Below are 18045 nucleotides of genomic sequence, written 5' to 3' on the forward strand. Positions count from 1 at the left end.
CTGCAAAGGCTAAAGTTCCACGGTGTAGAGAAGGCAATGTTACTGAAAGTCACTTCTGGAGCATTGGTTGCACACTCATAAAATTGGTTGCTGACAACTCTAAATCATATGTTAAGTGTAGAAACAATGTTTACATCATGTTAGCACATAGTAGTTATCAGCAAAATTGAACTGTACACACCATTGAGTTGAATGCATTACTTTCTATTCAATGCATTCTGTGGTAACCTTGTGTGCATAACTACTCAGGGTGATTTGGAACTGTATAGATATTGCATGTACAGTGCTCAGTACCATGGAATAATACAATGCAAGCTGAATTCAGTAACCTACCTGTTACCATTTACAGTGGAACAGACATTGACTTGGTTTACTTCTGCAAAGGCTAAAGTTCCACTGTGCAGAAAAGGTAATGTTACTGAAAGAAACTTCTGGAGCATATGTAGCACACTCATAAAATTGGTTGCAGACAAGTCCAAATCATATGGTTAGTGTGCTAACATCGTTTACATCATGTTAGCACATAGTAGTTATCAGCTAAATAGAACTGTACACTCCATTGAGTTGAATGTATTACTTTGTATTCAATGCATTCTGTGGTAAGGTTGTGTAGATAACTACTCTGGGTGGTTTGGAACTGTATAGATATTGCATGTAGAGTGCTCAGTACCATGGAATAATATAATGCAAGCTGAATTCAGTAACCTACCTGTTACCATTTACAGTGGAACAGCCATTGACTTGGTTTACTTCTGGAAAGGCTAAAGTTCCACTGTGTAGAGAAGGCAATGTTACTGAATGTAACTTCTGGAGCATTGGTTGCACACTCATAAAATTGGTTGCTGACAACTCTAAATCATATGGTTAGTGAACAAACAATGTTTACATCATGATAGCACATAGTAGTTATCAGCAAAATTGAACTGTACACACCATTGAGTTGAATGCATTACTTTCTGTTCAATGCATTCTGTGGTAACGTTGTGTACATGACTATTCAGTGTGATTTGGAACTGTATAGATATTGCATTTAGAGTGCTGCGTCCCATGGAATACTCCAATGCAAGCTGATTTCAGTAACCTACTTGTTACCATTTACAGTGGAACAGCCATTGACTTGGTTGACTTCTGTAAAGGCTAAAGTTCCACTGTGTAGAAAAGGTAATGTAACTGAAAGTAACTTCTGGAGCATAGGTAGCACACTCATAAAATTGGTTGCAGACAAGACCAAATCATATGGTTAGTGTGCTAACATCGTTTACATCATGTTAGCACATAGTAGTTATCAGCTAAATAGAACTGTACACTCCATTGAGTTGAATGCATTACTTTCTATTCAATGCATTCTGTGGTAAGGTTGTGTACATAACTACTCTGGGTGGTTTGGAACTGTATAGATATTGCATGTAGAGTGCTCAGTACCATGGAATAATATAATGCAAGCTGAATTCAGTAACCTACCTGTTACCATTTACAGTGGAACAGCCATTCACTTGGTTTACTTCTGCAAAGGCGAAAGTTCCACTGTGTAGAGAAGGCAATGTTACTGAAAGTAACTTCTGGAGCATAGGTAGCACACTCATAAAATTGGTTGCAGACAAGTCCAAATCATATGCTTAGTGTGCTAACATCGTTTACATCATGTTAGCACATAGTAGTTATCAGCAAAATTGAACTGTACACACCATTGAGTTGAATGCATTACTTTCTATTCAATGCATTCTGTGGTAACTTTGCGTACATGACTATTCAGTGTGATTTGGAACTGTACAGATATTGCATGTAGAGTGCTCAGTACCATGGAATACTCCAATGGAAGCGGAATTCAGTAACCTACCTGTTACCATTTGCAGTGGAACAGCCATTGACTTGGTTTACTTCTGCAAAGGCTAAAGTTCCACTGTGTAGAGAAGGCAATGTTACTGAAAGTAACTTCTGGAGCAAAGGTTGCACAGTCATAAAATTGGTTGCTGACAACTCTAAATCATATGGTTAGTGTACAAACAATGCTTACATCATGTTAGCACATAATAGTTATCAGCAAAATTGAACTGTAGACACCATTGAGTTGAATGCATTACTTTCTATTCAATGCATTCTGTGGTAACCTTGTGTACATAACTACTTAGGGTGATTTGGAACTGTATAGATATTGCATGTACCGTGCTCAGTACCATGGAATAATACAATGCAAGCTGAATTCAGTAACCTACCTGTTACCATTTACAGTGGAACAGCCATTGACTTGGTTTACTTCTGCAAAGGCTAATGTTCCACTGTGTACAGAAGGCAATCTTACTGAAAGTAACTTCTGGAGCATAGGTTGCACAGTCATAAAATTGGTTGCAGACAACTCTACATCATATGGTTAGTGTACAAACAATGTTTACTTCATGTTAGCACATAGTAGTTATCAGCAAAATTGAACTGTACACACCATTGAGTTGAATGCATTACTTTCTATTCAATGCATTCTGTGGTAACATTGTGTACATGACTATTCAGTGTGATTTGGAACTGTATAGATATTGCATGTAGAGTGCTGAGTCCCATGGAATACTCCAATGCAAGCTGATTTCAGTAACCTACTTGTTACCATTTACAGTGGAACAGCCATTGACTTGGTTGACTTCTGTAAAGGCTAAAGTTCCACTGTGTAGAAAAGGTAATGTTACTGAAAGTAACTTCTGGAGCATAGGTAGCACACTCATAAAATTGGTTGCAGACAACTCTAAATCATATGGTTAGTGTACTAACAATGTTTACATCATGTTAGCACCTAGTTGTTATCAGCAAAATTGAACTGTACACTCCATTGAGTTGAATGCATTACTTCATATTCAATTTATTCTGTTGTAACTTTGTGTACATGACTACTCAGGGGATTTGGAACTGTATAGATATTGCATGTACAGTGCTCAGTACCATGGAATAATACAATGCAAGCTGAATTCAGTAACCTACCTGTTACCATTTACAGTGGAACAGACATTGACTTGGTTTACTTCTGCAAAGGCTAAAGTACCACTGTGTAGAAAAGGTAATGCTACTGAAAGTAACTTCTGGAGCATAGGTAGCACACTCATAAAATTGGTTGCAGACATGTCCAAATCATATGCTTAGTGTGCTAACATCGTTTACATCATGTTAGCACATAGTAGTTATCAGCTAAATAGAACTGTACACTCCATTGAGTTGAATGCATTACTTTCTATTCAATGCATTCTGTGGTAAGGTTGTGTACATAACTACTCTGGGTGGTTTGGAACTGTATAGATATTGCATGTAGAGTGCTCAGTACCATGGAATAATATAATGCAAGCTGAATTCAGTAACCTACCTGTTACCATTTACAGTGGAACAGCCATTGACTTGGTTTACTTCTGCAAAGGCTAAAGTTCCACTGTGTAGAGAAGGCAATGTTACTGAAAGTAACTTCTGGAGCATTGGTTGCACACTCATAAAATTGGTTGCTGACAACTCTAAATCATATGGTTAGTGTACAAACAATGCTTACATCATGTTAGCACATAGTAGTTATCAGCAAAATTGAACTGTACACTCCATTGAGTTGAATGCTTTACTTTCTATTCAATGCATTCTGTGGTAACGCTGTGTACATGACTATTCAGTGTGATCTGGAACTGTATAGATATTGCATGTAGAGTGCTGAGTCCCATGGAATACTCCAATGCAAGCTGATTTTAGTAACCTACTTGTTACCATTTACAGTGGAACAGCCATTGACTTGGTTGACTTCTGTAAAGGCTAAAGTTCCACTGTGTAGAAAAGGTAACGTTACTGAAAGTAACTTCTGGAGCATAGGTAGCACACTCATAAAATTGGTTGCAGACAAGTCCAAATCATATGGTTAGTGTGCTAACATCGTTTACATCATGTTAGCACATAGTAGTTATCAGCTAAATACAACTGTACACTCCATTGAGTTGAATGCATTACTTTCTATTCAATGCATTCTGTGGTAAGGTTGTGTACATAACTACTCTGGGTGGTTTGGAACTGTATAGATATTGCATGTAGAGTGCTCAGTACCATGGAATAATATAATGCAAGCTGAATTCAGTAACCTACCTGTTACCATTTACAGTGGAACAGCCATTGACTTGGTTTACTTCTGCAAAGGCTAAAGTTCCACGGTGTAGAGAAGGCAATGTTACTGAAAGTCACTTCTGGAGCATTGGTTGCACACTCATAAAATTGGTTGCTGACAACTCTAAATCATATGTTAAGTGTAGAAACAATGTTTACATCATGTTAGCACATAGTAGTTATCAGCAAAATTGAACTGTACACACCATTGAGTTGAATGCATTACTTTCTATTCAATGCATTCTGTGGTAACCTTGTGTGCATAACTACTCAGGGTGATTTGGAACTGTATAGATATTGCATGTACAGTGCTCAGTACCATGGAATAATACAATGCAAGCTGAATTCAGTAACCTACCTGTTACCATTTACAGTGGAACAGACATTGACTTGGTTTACTTCTGCAAAGGCTAAAGTTCCACTGTGCAGAAAAGGTAATGTTACTGAAAGAAACTTCTGGAGCATATGTAGCACACTCATAAAATTGGTTGCAGACAAGTCCAAATCATATGGTTAGTGTGCGAACATCGTTTACATCATGTTAGCACATAGTAGTTATCAGCTAAATAGAACTGTACACTCCATTGAGTTGAATGTATTACTTTGTATTCAATGCATTCTGTGGTAAGGTTGTGTAGATAACTACTCTGGGTGGTTTGGAACTGTATAGATATTGCATGTAGAGTGCTCAGTACCATGGAATAATATAATGCAAGCTGAATTCAGTAACCTACCTGTTACCATTTACAGTGGAACAGCCATTGACTTGGTTTACTTCTGGAAAGGCTAAAGTTCCACTGTGTAGAGAAGGCAATGTTACTGAATGTAACTTCTGGAGCATTGGTTGCACACTCATAAAATTGGTTGCTGACAACTCTAAATCATATGGTTAGTGAACAAACAATGTTTACATCATGATAGCACATAGTAGTTATCAGCAAAATTGAACTGTACACACCATTGAGTTGAATGCATTACTTTCTGTTCAATGCATTCTGTGGTAACCTTGTGTGCATAACTACTCAGGGTGATTTGGAACTGTATAGATATTGCATGTACAGTGCTCAGTACCATGGAATAATACAATGCAAGCTGAATTCAGTAACCTACCTGTTACCATTTACAGTGGAACAGACATTGACTTGGTTTACTTCTGTAAAGGCTAAAGTTCCACTGTGTAGAAAAGGTAATGTAACTGAAAGTAACTTCTGGAGCATAGGTAGCACACTCATAAAATTGGTTGCAGACAAGACCAAATCATATGGTTAGTGTGCTAACATCGTTTACATCATGTTAGCACATAGTAGTTATCAGCTAAATAGAACTGTACACTCCATTGAGTTGAATGCATTACTTTCTATTCAATGCATTCTGTGGTAAGGTTGTGTACATAACTACTCTGGGTGGTTTGGAACTGTATAGATATTGCATGTAGAGTGCTCAGTACCATGGAATAATATAATGCAAGCTGAATTCAGTAACCTACCTGTTACCATTTACAGTGGAACAGCCATTCACTTGGTTTACTTCTGCAAAGGCGAAAGTTCCACTGTGTAGAGAAGGCAATGTTACTGAAAGTAACTTCTGGAGCATAGGTAGCACACTCATAAAATTGGTTGCAGACAAGTCCAAATCATATGCTTAGTGTGCTAACATCGTTTACATCATGTTAGCACATAGTAGTTATCAGCAAAATTGAACTGTACACACCATTGAGTTGAATGCATTACTTTCTATTCAATGCATTCTGTGGTAACTTTGCGTACATGACTATTCAGTGTGATTTGGAACTGTACAGATATTGCATGTAGAGTGCTCAGTACCATGGAATAATCCAATGCAAGCTGAATTCAGTAACCTACCTGTTACCATTTACAGTGGAACAGCCATTGACTTGGTTTACTTCTGCAAAGGCTTAAGTTCCACTGTGTAGAGAAGGCAATGTTACTGAAAGTAACTTCTGGAGCATTGGTTGCACACTCATAAAATTGGTTGCTGACAACTCTAAATCATATGGTTAGTGTACAAACAATGTTTACATCATGTTAGCGCATAGTAGTTATCAGCAAAATTGAACTGTACACACCATTGAGTTGAATGCAATACTTTCTATTCAATGCATTCTGTGGTAACTTTGCGTACATGACTATTCAGTGTGATTTGGAACTGTATAGATATTGCCTGTAGAGTGCTCAGTACCATGGAATACTCCAATGGAAGCGGAATTCAGTAACCTACCTGTTACCATTTGCAGTGGAACAGCCATTGACTTGGTTTACTTCTGCAAAGGCTAAAGTTCCACTGTGTAGAGAAGGCAATGTTACTGAAAGTAACTTCTGGAGCAAAGGTTGCACAGTCATAAAATTGGTTGCTGACAACTCTAAATCATATGGTTAGTGTACAAACAATGCTTACATCATGTTAGCACATAATAGTTATCAGCAAAATTGAACTGTAGACACCATTGAGTTGAATGCATTACTTTCTATTCAATGCATTCTGTGGTAACCTTGTGTACATAACTACTTAGGGTGATTTGGAACTGTATAGATATTGCATGTACCGTGCTCAGTACCATGGAATAATACAATGCAAGCTGAATTCAGTAACCTACCTGTTACCATTTACAGTGGAACAGCCATTGACTTGGTTTACTTCTGCAAAGGCTAATGTTCCACTGTGTACAGAAGGCAATCTTACTGAAAGTAACTTCTGGAGCATAGGTTGCACAGTCATAAAATTGGTTGCAGACAACTCTACATCATATGGTTAGTGTACAAACAATGTTTACTTCATGTTAGCACATAGTAGTTATCAGCAAAATTGAACTGTACACACCATTGAGTTGAATGCATTACTTTCTATTCAATGCATTCTGTGGTAACATTGTGTACATGACTATTCAGTGTGATTTGGAACTGTATAGATATTGCATGTAGAGTGCTGAGTCCCATGGAATACTCCAATGCAAGCTGATTTCAGTAACCTACTTGTTACCATTTACAGTGGAACAGCCATTGACTTGGTTGACTTCTGTAAAGGCTAAAGTTCCACTGTGTAGAAAAGGTAATGTTACTGAAAGTAACTTCTGGAGCATAGGTAGCACACTCATAAAATTGGTTGCAGACAACTCTAAATCATATGGTTAGTGTACTAACAATGTTTACATCATGTTAGCACCTAGTTGTTATCAGCAAAATTGAACTGTACACTCCATTGAGTTGAATGCATTACTTCATATTCAATTTATTCTGTTGTAACTTTGTGTACATGACTACTCAGGGGATTTGGAACTGTATAGATATTGCATGTACAGTGCTCAGTACCATGGAATAATACAATGCAAGCTGAATTCAGTAACCTACCTGTTACCATTTACAGTGGAACAGACATTGACTTGGTTTACTTCTGCAAAGGCTAAAGTACCACTGTGTAGAAAAGGTAATGCTACTGAAAGTAACTTCTGGAGCATAGGTAGCACACTCATAAAATTGGTTGCAGACATGTCCAAATCATATGCTTAGTGTGCTAACATCGTTTACATCATGTTAGCACATAGTATTTATCAGCTAAATAGAACTGTACACTCCATTGAGTTGAATGCATTACTTTCTATTCAATGCATTCTGTGGTAAGGTTGTGTACATAACTACTCTGGGTGGTTTGGAACTGTATAGATATTGCATTTAGAGTGCTCAGTACCATGGAATAATATAATGCAAGCTGAATTCAGTAACCTACCTGTTACCATTTACAGTGGAACAGCCATTCACTTGGTTTACTTCTGCAAAGGCGAAAGTTCCACTGTGTAGAGAAGGCAATGTTACTGAAAGTAACTTCTGGAGCATAGGTAGCACACTCATAAAATTGGTTGCAGACAAGTCCAAATCATATGCTTAGTGTGCTAACATCGTTTACATCATGTTAGCACATAGTAGTTATCAGCAAAATTGAACTGTACACACCATTGAGTTGAATGCATTACTTTCTATTCAATGCATTCTGTGGTAACTTTGCGTACATGACTATTCAGTGTGATTTGGAACTGTACAGATATTGCATGTAGAGTGCTCAGTACCATGGAATAATCCAATGCAAGCTGAATTCAGTAACCTACCTGTTACCATTTACAGTGGAACAGCCATTGACTTGGTTTACTTCTGCAAAGGCTTAAGTTCCACTGTGTAGAGAAGGCAATGTTACTGAAAGTAACTTCTGGAGCATTGGTTGCACACTCATAAAATTGGTTGCTGACAACTCTAAATCATATGGTTAGTGTACAAACAATGTTTACATCATGTTAGCGCATAGTAGTTATCAGCAAAATTGAACTGTACACACCATTGAGTTGAATGCAATACTTTCTATTCAATGCATTCTGTGGTAACTTTGCGTACATGACTATTCAGTGTGATTTGGAACTGTATAGATATTGCCTGTAGAGTGCTCAGTACCATGGAATACTCCAATGGAAGCGGAATTCAGTAACCTACCTGTTACCATTTGCAGTGGAACAGCCATTGACTTGGTTTACTTCTGCAAAGGCTAAAGTTCCACTGTGTAGAGAAGGCAATGTTACTGAAAGTAACTTCTGGAGCAAAGGTTGCACAGTCATAAAATTGGTTGCTGACAACTCTAAATCATATGGTTAGTGTACAAACAATGCTTACATCATGTTAGCACATAATAGTTATCAGCAAAATTGAACTGTAGACACCATTGAGTTGAATGCATTACTTTCTATTCAATGCATTCTGTGGTAACCTTGTGTACATAACTACTTAGGGTGATTTGGAACTGTATAGATATTGCATGTACCGTGCTCAGTACCATGGAATAATACAATGCAAGCTGAATTCAGTAACCTACCTGTTACCATTTACAGTGGAACAGCCATTGACTTGGTTTACTTCTGCAAAGGCTAATGTTCCACTGTGTACAGAAGGCAATCTTACTGAAAGTAACTTCTGGAGCATAGGTTGCACAGTCATAAAATTGGTTGCAGACAACTCTACATCATATGGTTAGTGTACAAACAATGTTTACTTCATGTTAGCACATAGTAGTTATCAGCAAAATTGAACTGTACACACCATTGAGTTGAATGCATTACTTTCTATTCAATGCATTCTGTGGTAACATTGTGTACATGACTATTCAGTGTGATTTGGAACTGTATAGATATTGCATGTAGAGTGCTGAGTCCCATGGAATACTCCAATGCAAGCTGATTTCAGTAACCTACTTGTTACCATTTACAGTGGAACAGCCATTGACTTGGTTGACTTCTGTAAAGGCTAAAGTTCCACTGTGTAGAAAAGGTAATGTTACTGAAAGTAACTTCTGGAGCATAGGTAGCACACTCATAAAATTGGTTGCAGACAACTCTAAATCATATGGTTAGTGTACTAACAATGTTTACATCATGTTAGCACCTAGTTGTTATCAGCAAAATTGAACTGTACACTCCATTGAGTTGAATGCATTACTTCATATTCAATTTATTCTGTTGTAACTTTGTGTACATGACTACTCAGGGGATTTGGAACTGTATAGATATTGCATGTACAGTGCTCAGTACCATGGAATAATACAATGCAAGCTGAATTCAGTAACCTACCTGTTACCATTTACAGTGGAACAGACATTGACTTGGTTTACTTCTGCAAAGGCTAAAGTACCACTGTGTAGAAAAGGTAATGCTACTGAAAGTAACTTCTGGAGCATAGGTAGCACACTCATAAAATTGGTTGCAGACATGTCCAAATCATATGCTTAGTGTGCTAACATCGTTTACATCATGTTAGCACATAGTATTTATCAGCTAAATAGAACTGTACACTCCATTGAGTTGAATGCATTACTTTCTATTCAATGCATTCTGTGGTAAGGTTGTGTACATAACTACTCTGGGTGGTTTGGAACTGTATAGATATTGCATTTAGAGTGCTCAGTACCATGGAATAATATAATGCAAGCTGAATTCAGTAACCTACCTGTTACCATTTACAGTGGAACAGCCATTGACTTGGTTTACTTCTGCAAAGGCTAAAGTTCCACTGTGTAGAGAAGGCAATGTTACTGAAAGTAACTTCTGGAGCATTGGTTGCACACTCATAAAATTGGTTGCTGACAACTCTAAATCATATGGTTAGTGTACAAACAATGCTTACATCATGTTAGCACATAGTAGTTATCAGCAAAATTGAACTGTACACTCCATTGAGTTGAATGCTTTACTTTCTATTCAATGCATTCTGTGGTAACGCTGTGTACATGACTATTCAGTGTGATCTGGAACTGTATAGATATTGCATGTAGAGTGCTGAGTCCCATGGAATACTCCAATGCAAGCTGATTTTAGTAACCTACTTGTTACCATTTACAGTGGAACAGCCATTGACTTGGTTGACTTCTGTAAAGGCTAAAGTTCCACTGTGTAGAAAAGGTAACGTTACTGAAAGTAACTTCTGGAGCATAGGTAGCACACTCATAAAATTGGTTGCAGACAAGTCCAAATCATATGGTTAGTGTGCTAACATCGTTTACATCATGTTAGCACATAGTAGTTATCAGCTAAATACAACTGTACACTCCATTGAGTTGAATGCATTACTTTCTATTCAATGCATTCTGTGGTAAGGTTGTGTACATAACTACTCTGGGTGGTTTGGAACTGTATAGATATTGCATGTAGAGTGCTCAGTACCATGGAATAATATAATGCAAGCTGAATTCAGTAACCTACCTGTTACCATTTACAGTGGAACAGCCATTGACTTGGTTTACTTCTGCAAAGGCTAAAGTTCCACTGTGTAGAGAAGGCAATGTTACTGAAAGACACTTCTGGAGCATTGGTTGCACACTCATAAAATTGGTTGCTGACAACTCTAAATCATATGGTTAGTGTACAAACAATGTTTACATCATGTTAGCACATAGTAGTTATCAGCAAAATTGAACTGTACACACCATTGAGTTGAATGCATTACTTTCTATTCAATGCATTCTGTGGTAACCTTGTGTGCATAACTACTCAGGGTGATTTGGAACTGTATAGATATTGCATGTACAGTGCTCAGTACCATGGAATAATACAATGCAAGCTGAATTCAGTAACCTACCTGTTACCATTTACAGTGGAACAGACATTGACTTGGTTTACTTCTGCAAAGGCTAAAGTTCCACTGTGTAGAAAAGGTAATGTTACTGAAAGAAACTTCTGGAGCATAGGTAGCACACTCATAAAATTGGTTGCAGACAAGTCCAAATCATATGGTTAGTGTGCTAACATCGTTTACATCATGTTAGCACATAGTAGTTATCAGCTAAATAGAACTGTACACTCCATTGAGTTGAATGTATTACTTTGTATTCAATGCATTCTGTGGTAAGGTTGTGTACATAACTACTCTGGGTGGTTTGGAACTGTATAGATATTGCATGTAGAGTGCTCAGTACCATGGAATAATATAATGCAAGCTGAATTCAGTAACCTACCTGTTACCATTTACAGTGGAACAGCCATTCACTTGGTTTACTTCTGCAAAGGCGAAAGTTCCACTGTGTAGAGAAGGCAATGTTACTGAAAGTAACTTCTGGAGCATAGGTTGCACACTCATAAAATTGGTTGCTGACAACTCTAAATCATATGGTTTGTGTACAAACAATGTTTACTTCATGTTAGCAAATAGTAGTTATCAGCAAAATTGAACTGTACACACCATTGAGTTGAATGCGTTACTTTCTATTCAATGCATTCTGTGGTAACGCTGTGTACATGACTATTCAGTGTGATTTGGAACTGTATAGATATTGCATGTAGAGTGCTGCGTCCCATGGAATACTCCAATGCAAGCTGATTTTAGTAACCTACTTGTTACCATTTACAGTGGAACAGCCATTGACTTGGTTGACTTCTGTAAAGTCTAAAGTTCCACTGTGTAGAAAAGGTAATGTTACTGAAAGTAACTTCTGGAGCATAGGTAGCACACTCATAAAATTGGTTGCTGACAACTCTAAATCATATGGTTAGTGAACATACAATGTTTACATCATGATAGCACATAGTAGTTATCAGCAAAATTGAACTGTACACACCATTGAGTTGAATGCATTACTTTCTGTTCAATGCATTCTGTGGTAACGTTGTGTACATGACTATTCAGTGTGATTTGGAACTGTATAGATATTGCATTTAGAGTGCTGCGTCCCATGGAATACTCCAATGCAAGCTGATTTCAGTAACCTACTTGTTACCATTTACAGTGGAACAGCCATTGACTTGGTTGACTTCTGTAAAGGCTAAAGTTCCACTGTGTAGAAAAGGTAATGTTACTGAAAGTAACTTCTGGAGCATAGGTAGCACACTCATAAAATTGGTTGCTGACAACTCTAAATCATATGGTTAGTGTACAAACAATGTTTACATCATGTTAGCACATAGTAGTTATCAGCTAAATAGAACTGTACACTCCATTGAGTTGAATGCATTACTTTCTATTCAATGCATTCTGTGGTAAGGTTGTGTACATAACTACTCTGGGTGGTTTGGAACTGTATAGATATTGCATGTAGAGTGCTCAGTACCATGGAATAATATAATGCAAGCTGAATTCAGTAACCTACCTGTTACCATTTACAGTGGAACAGCCATTCACTTGGTTTACTTCTGGAAAGGCTAAAGTTCCACTGTGTAGAGAAGGCAATGTTACTGAAAGTAACTTCTGGAGCATAGGTTGCACACTCATAAAATTGGTTGCTGACAACTCCAAATCATATGGTTAGTGTGCTAACATCGTTTACATCATGTTAGCACATAGTAGTTATCAGCAAAATTGAACTGTACACACCATTGAGTTGAATGCATGACTTTCTATTCAATGCATTCTGTGGTAAATTTGCGTACATGACTATTCAGTGTGATTTGGAACTGTACAGATATTGCATGTAGAGTGCTCAGTACCATGGAATAATCCAATGCAAGCTGAATTCAGTAACCTACCTGTTACCATTTACAGTGGAACAGCCATTGACTTGGTTTACTTCTGCAAAGGCTAAAGTTCCACTGTGTAGAGAAGGCAATGTTACTGAAAGTAACTTCTGGAGCATTGGTTGCACACTCATAAAATTGGTTGCTGACAACTCTAAATCATATGGTTAGTGTACAAACAATGTTTACATCATGTTAGCACATAGTAGTTATCAGCAAAATTGAACTGTAGACACCATTGAGTTGAATGCATTACTTTCTATTCAATGCATTCTGTGGTAACTTTGCGTACATGACTATTCAGTGTGATTTGGAACTGTATAGATATTGCATGTAGAGTGCTCAGTACCATGGAATACTCCAATGCAAGCGGAATTCAGTAACCTACCTGTTACCATTTGCAGTGGAACAGCCATTGACTTGGTTTACTTCTGCAAAGGCTAAAGTTCCACTGTGTAGAGAAGGCAATGTTACTGAAAGTAACTTCTGGAGCAAAGGTTGCACACTCATAAAATTGGTTGCTGACAAATCTAAATCATATGGTTAGTGTACAAACAATGCTTACATCATGTTAGCACATAATAGTTATCAGCAAAATTGAACTGTAGACACCATTGAGTTGAATGCATTACTTTCTATTCAATGCATTCTGTGGTAACCTTGTGTACATAACTACTTAGGGTGATTTGGAACTGTATAGATTTTGCATGTACCGTGCTCAGTACCATGGAATAATACAATGCAAGCTGAATTCAGTAACCTACCTGTTACCATTTACAGTGGAACAGCCATTGACTTGGTTTACTTCTGCAAAGGCTAAAGTTCCACTGTGTACAGAAGGCAATGTTACTGAATGTAACTTCTGGAGCATAGGTAGCACACTCATAAAATTGCTTGCAGACAAGTCCAAATCATATGGTTAGTGTGCTAACATCGTTTACATCATGTTAGCACATAGTAGTTATCAGCAAAATTGAACTGTACACTCCATTGAGTTGAATGCATTACTTTCTATTCAATGCATTCTGTGGTAAGGTTGTGTACATAACTACTCTGGGTGGTTTGGAACTGTATAGATATAGCATGTAGAGTGCTCAGTACCATGGAATAATATAATGCAAGCTGAATTCAGTAACCTACCTGTTACCATTTACAGTGGAACAGCCATTGACTTGGTTTACTTCTGCAAAGGCTAAAGTTCCACTGTGTAGAGAAGGCAATGTTACTGAAAGTCACTTCTGGAGCATTGGTTGCACACTCATAAAATTGGTTGCTGACAACTCTAAATCATATGGTTAGTGAACAAACAATGTTTACATCATGATAGCACATAGTTGCTATCAGCAAAATTGAACTGTACACACCATTGAGTTGAATGCATTACTTTCTATTCAATGCATTCTGTGGTAACTTTGCGTATATGACTATTCAGTGTGATTTGGAACTGTATACATATTGCATGTAGAGTGCTCAGTACCAAGGAATACTCCAATGCAAGCGGAATTCAGTAACCTACCGGTTACCATTTGCAGTGGAACAGCCATTGACTTGGTTTACTTCTGCAAAGGCTAAAGTTCCACTGTGTAGAGAAGGCAATGTTACTGAAAGTCACTTCTGGAGCATTGGTTGCACACTCATAAAATTGGTTGCTGACAACTCTAAATCATATGGTTAGTGAACAAACAATGTTTACATCATGATAGCACATAGTTGTTATCAGCAAAATTGAACTGTACACACCATTGAGTTGAATGCATTACTTTCTATTCAATGCATTCTGTGGTAACTTTGCGTATATGACTATTCAGTGTGATTTGGAACTGTAGACATATTGCATGTAGAGTGCTCAGTACCAAGGAATAATCCAATGCAAGCGGAATTCAGTAACCTACCGGTTACCATTTGCAGTGGAACAGCCATTGACTTGGTTTACTTCTGCAAAGGCTAAAGTTCCACTGTGTAGAGAAGGCAATGTTACTGAAAGTAACTTCTGGAGCATTGGTTGCACACTCATAAAATTGGTTGCTGACAACTCTAAATCATATGGTTAGTGTACAAACAATGTTTACTTCATGTTAGCAAATAGTAGTTATCAGCAAAATTGAACTGTACACACCTTTGAGTTGAATGCGTTACTTTCAATTCAATGCATTCTGTGGTAACGCTGTGTACATGGCTATTCAGTGTGATCTGGAACTGTATAGATATTGCATGTAGAGTGCTGAGTCCCATGGAATACTCCAATGCAAGCTGATTTTAGTAACCTACTTGTTACCATAAACAGTGGAACAGCCATTGACTTGGTTTACTTCTGCAAAGGCTAAAGTTCCACTGTGTAGAGAAGGCAATGTTACTGAAAGTAACTTCTGGAGCATTGGTTGCACACTCATAAAATTGGTTGCTGACAACTCTAAATCATATGGTTAGTGTACAAACAATGTTTACATCATGTTAGCACATAGTAGTTATCAGCAAAATTGAACTGTAGACACCATTGAGTTGAATGCATTACTTTCTATTCAATGCATTCTGTGGTAACTTTGCGTACATGACTATTCAGTGTGATTTGGAACTGTATAGATATTGCATGTAGAGTGCTCAGTACCATGGAATACTCCAATGCAAGCGGAATTCAGTAACCTACCTGTTACCATTTGCAGTGGAACAGCCATTGACTTGGTTTACTTCTGCAAAGGCTAAAGTTCCACTGTGTAGAGAAGGCAATGTTACTGAAAGTAACTTCTGGAGCAAAGGTTGCACACTCATAAAATTGGTTGCTGACAAATCTAAATCATATGGTTAGTGTACAAACAATGCTTACATCATGTTAGCACATAATAGTTATCAGCAAAATTGAACTGTAGACACCATTGAGTTGAATGCATTACTTTCTATTCAATGCATTCTGTGGTAACCTTGTGTACATAACTACTTAGGGTGATTTGGAACTGTATAGATATTGCATGTACCGTGCTCAGTACCATGGAATAATACAATGCAAGCTGAATTCAGTAACCTACCTGTTACCATTTACAGTGGAACAGCCATTGACTTGGTTTACTTCTGCAAAGGCTAAAGTTCCACTGTGTACAGAAGGCAATGTTACTGAATGTAACTTCTGGAGCATAGGTAGCACACTCATAAAATTGCTTGCAGACAAGTCCAAATCATATGGTTAGTGTGCTAACATCGTTTACATCATGTTAGCACATAGTAGTTATCAGCAAAATTGAACTGTACACTCCATTGAGTTGAATGCATTACTTTCTATTCAATGCATTCTGTGGTAAGGTTGTGTACATAACTACTCTGGGTGGTTTGGAACTGTATAGATATAGCATGTAGAGTGCTCAGTACCATGGAATAATATAATGCAAGCTGAATTCAGTAACCTACCTGTTACCATTTACAGTGGAACAGCCATTGACTTGGTTTACTTCTGCAAAGGCTAAAGTTCCACTGTGTAGAGAAGGCAATGTTACTGAAAGTCACTTCTGGAGCATTGGTTGCACACTCATAAAATTGGTTGCTGACAACTCTAAATCATATGGTTAGTGAACAAACAATGTTTACATCATGATAGCACATAGTTGCTATCAGCAAAATTGAACTGTACACACCATTGAGTTGAATGCATTACTTTCTATTCAATGCATTCTGTGGTAACTTTGCGTATATGACTATTCAGTGTGATTTGGAACTGTATACATATTGCATGTAGAGTGCTCAGTACCAAGGAATACTCCAATGCAAGCGGAATTCAGTAACCTACCGGTTACCATTTGCAGTGGAACAGCCATTGACTTGGTTTACTTCTGCAAAGGCTAAAGTTCCACTGTGTAGAGAAGGCAATGTTACTGAAAGTCACTTCTGGAGCATTGGTTGCACACTCATAAAATTGGTTGCTGACAACTCTAAATCATATGGTTAGTGAACAAACAATGTTTACATCATGATAGCACATAGCTGTTATCAGCAAAATTGAACTGTACACACCATTGAGTTGAATGCATTACTTTCTATTCAATGCATTCTGTGGTAACTTTGCGTATATGACTATTCAGTGTGATTTGGAACTGTATACATATTGCATGTAGAGTGCTCAGTACCAAGGAATACTCCAATGCAAGCGGAATTCAGTAACCTACCGGTTACCATTTGCAGTGGAACAGCCATTGACTTGGTTTACTTCTGCAAAGGCTAAAGTTCCACTGTGTAGAGAAGGCAATGTTACTGAAAGTAACTTCTGGAGCATTGGTTGCACACTCATAAAATTGGTTGCTGACAACTCTAAATCATATGGTTAGTGTACAAACAATGTTTACTTCATGTTAGCAAATAGTAGTTATCAGCAAAATTGAACTGTACACACCTTTGAGTTGAATGCGTTACTTTCAATTCAATGCATTCTGTGGTAACGCTGTGTACATGGCTATTCAGTGTGATCTGGAACTGTATAGATATTGCATGTAGAGTGCTGAGTCCCATGGAATACTCCAATGCAAGCTGAATTTAGTAACCTACTTGTTACCATTTACAGTGGAACAGCCATTGACTTGGTTGACTTCTGTAAAGGCTAAAGTTCCACTGTGTAGAAAAGGTAATGTTACTGAAAGTAACTTCTGGAGCATAGGTAGCACACTCATAAAATTGGTTGCAGACAAGTCCAAATCATATGGTTAGTGTGCTAACATCGTTTACATCATGTTAGCACATAGTAGTTATCAGCAAAATTGAACTGTACACACCATTGAGTTGAATGCATGACTTTCTATTCAATGCATTCTGTGGTAAATTTGCGTACATGACTATTCAGTGTGATTTGGAACTGTACAGATATTGCATGTAGAGTGCTCAGTACCATGGAATAATCCAATGCAAGCTGAATTCAGTAACCTACCTGTTACCATTTACAGTGGAACAGCCATTGACTTGGTTTACTT

This window comes from Hypanus sabinus, chromosome 2, assembly GCF_030144855.1.
Source record: "Hypanus sabinus isolate sHypSab1 chromosome 2, sHypSab1.hap1, whole genome shotgun sequence".
Classification (NCBI taxonomy): domain Eukaryota; kingdom Metazoa; phylum Chordata; class Chondrichthyes; order Myliobatiformes; family Dasyatidae; genus Hypanus; species Hypanus sabinus.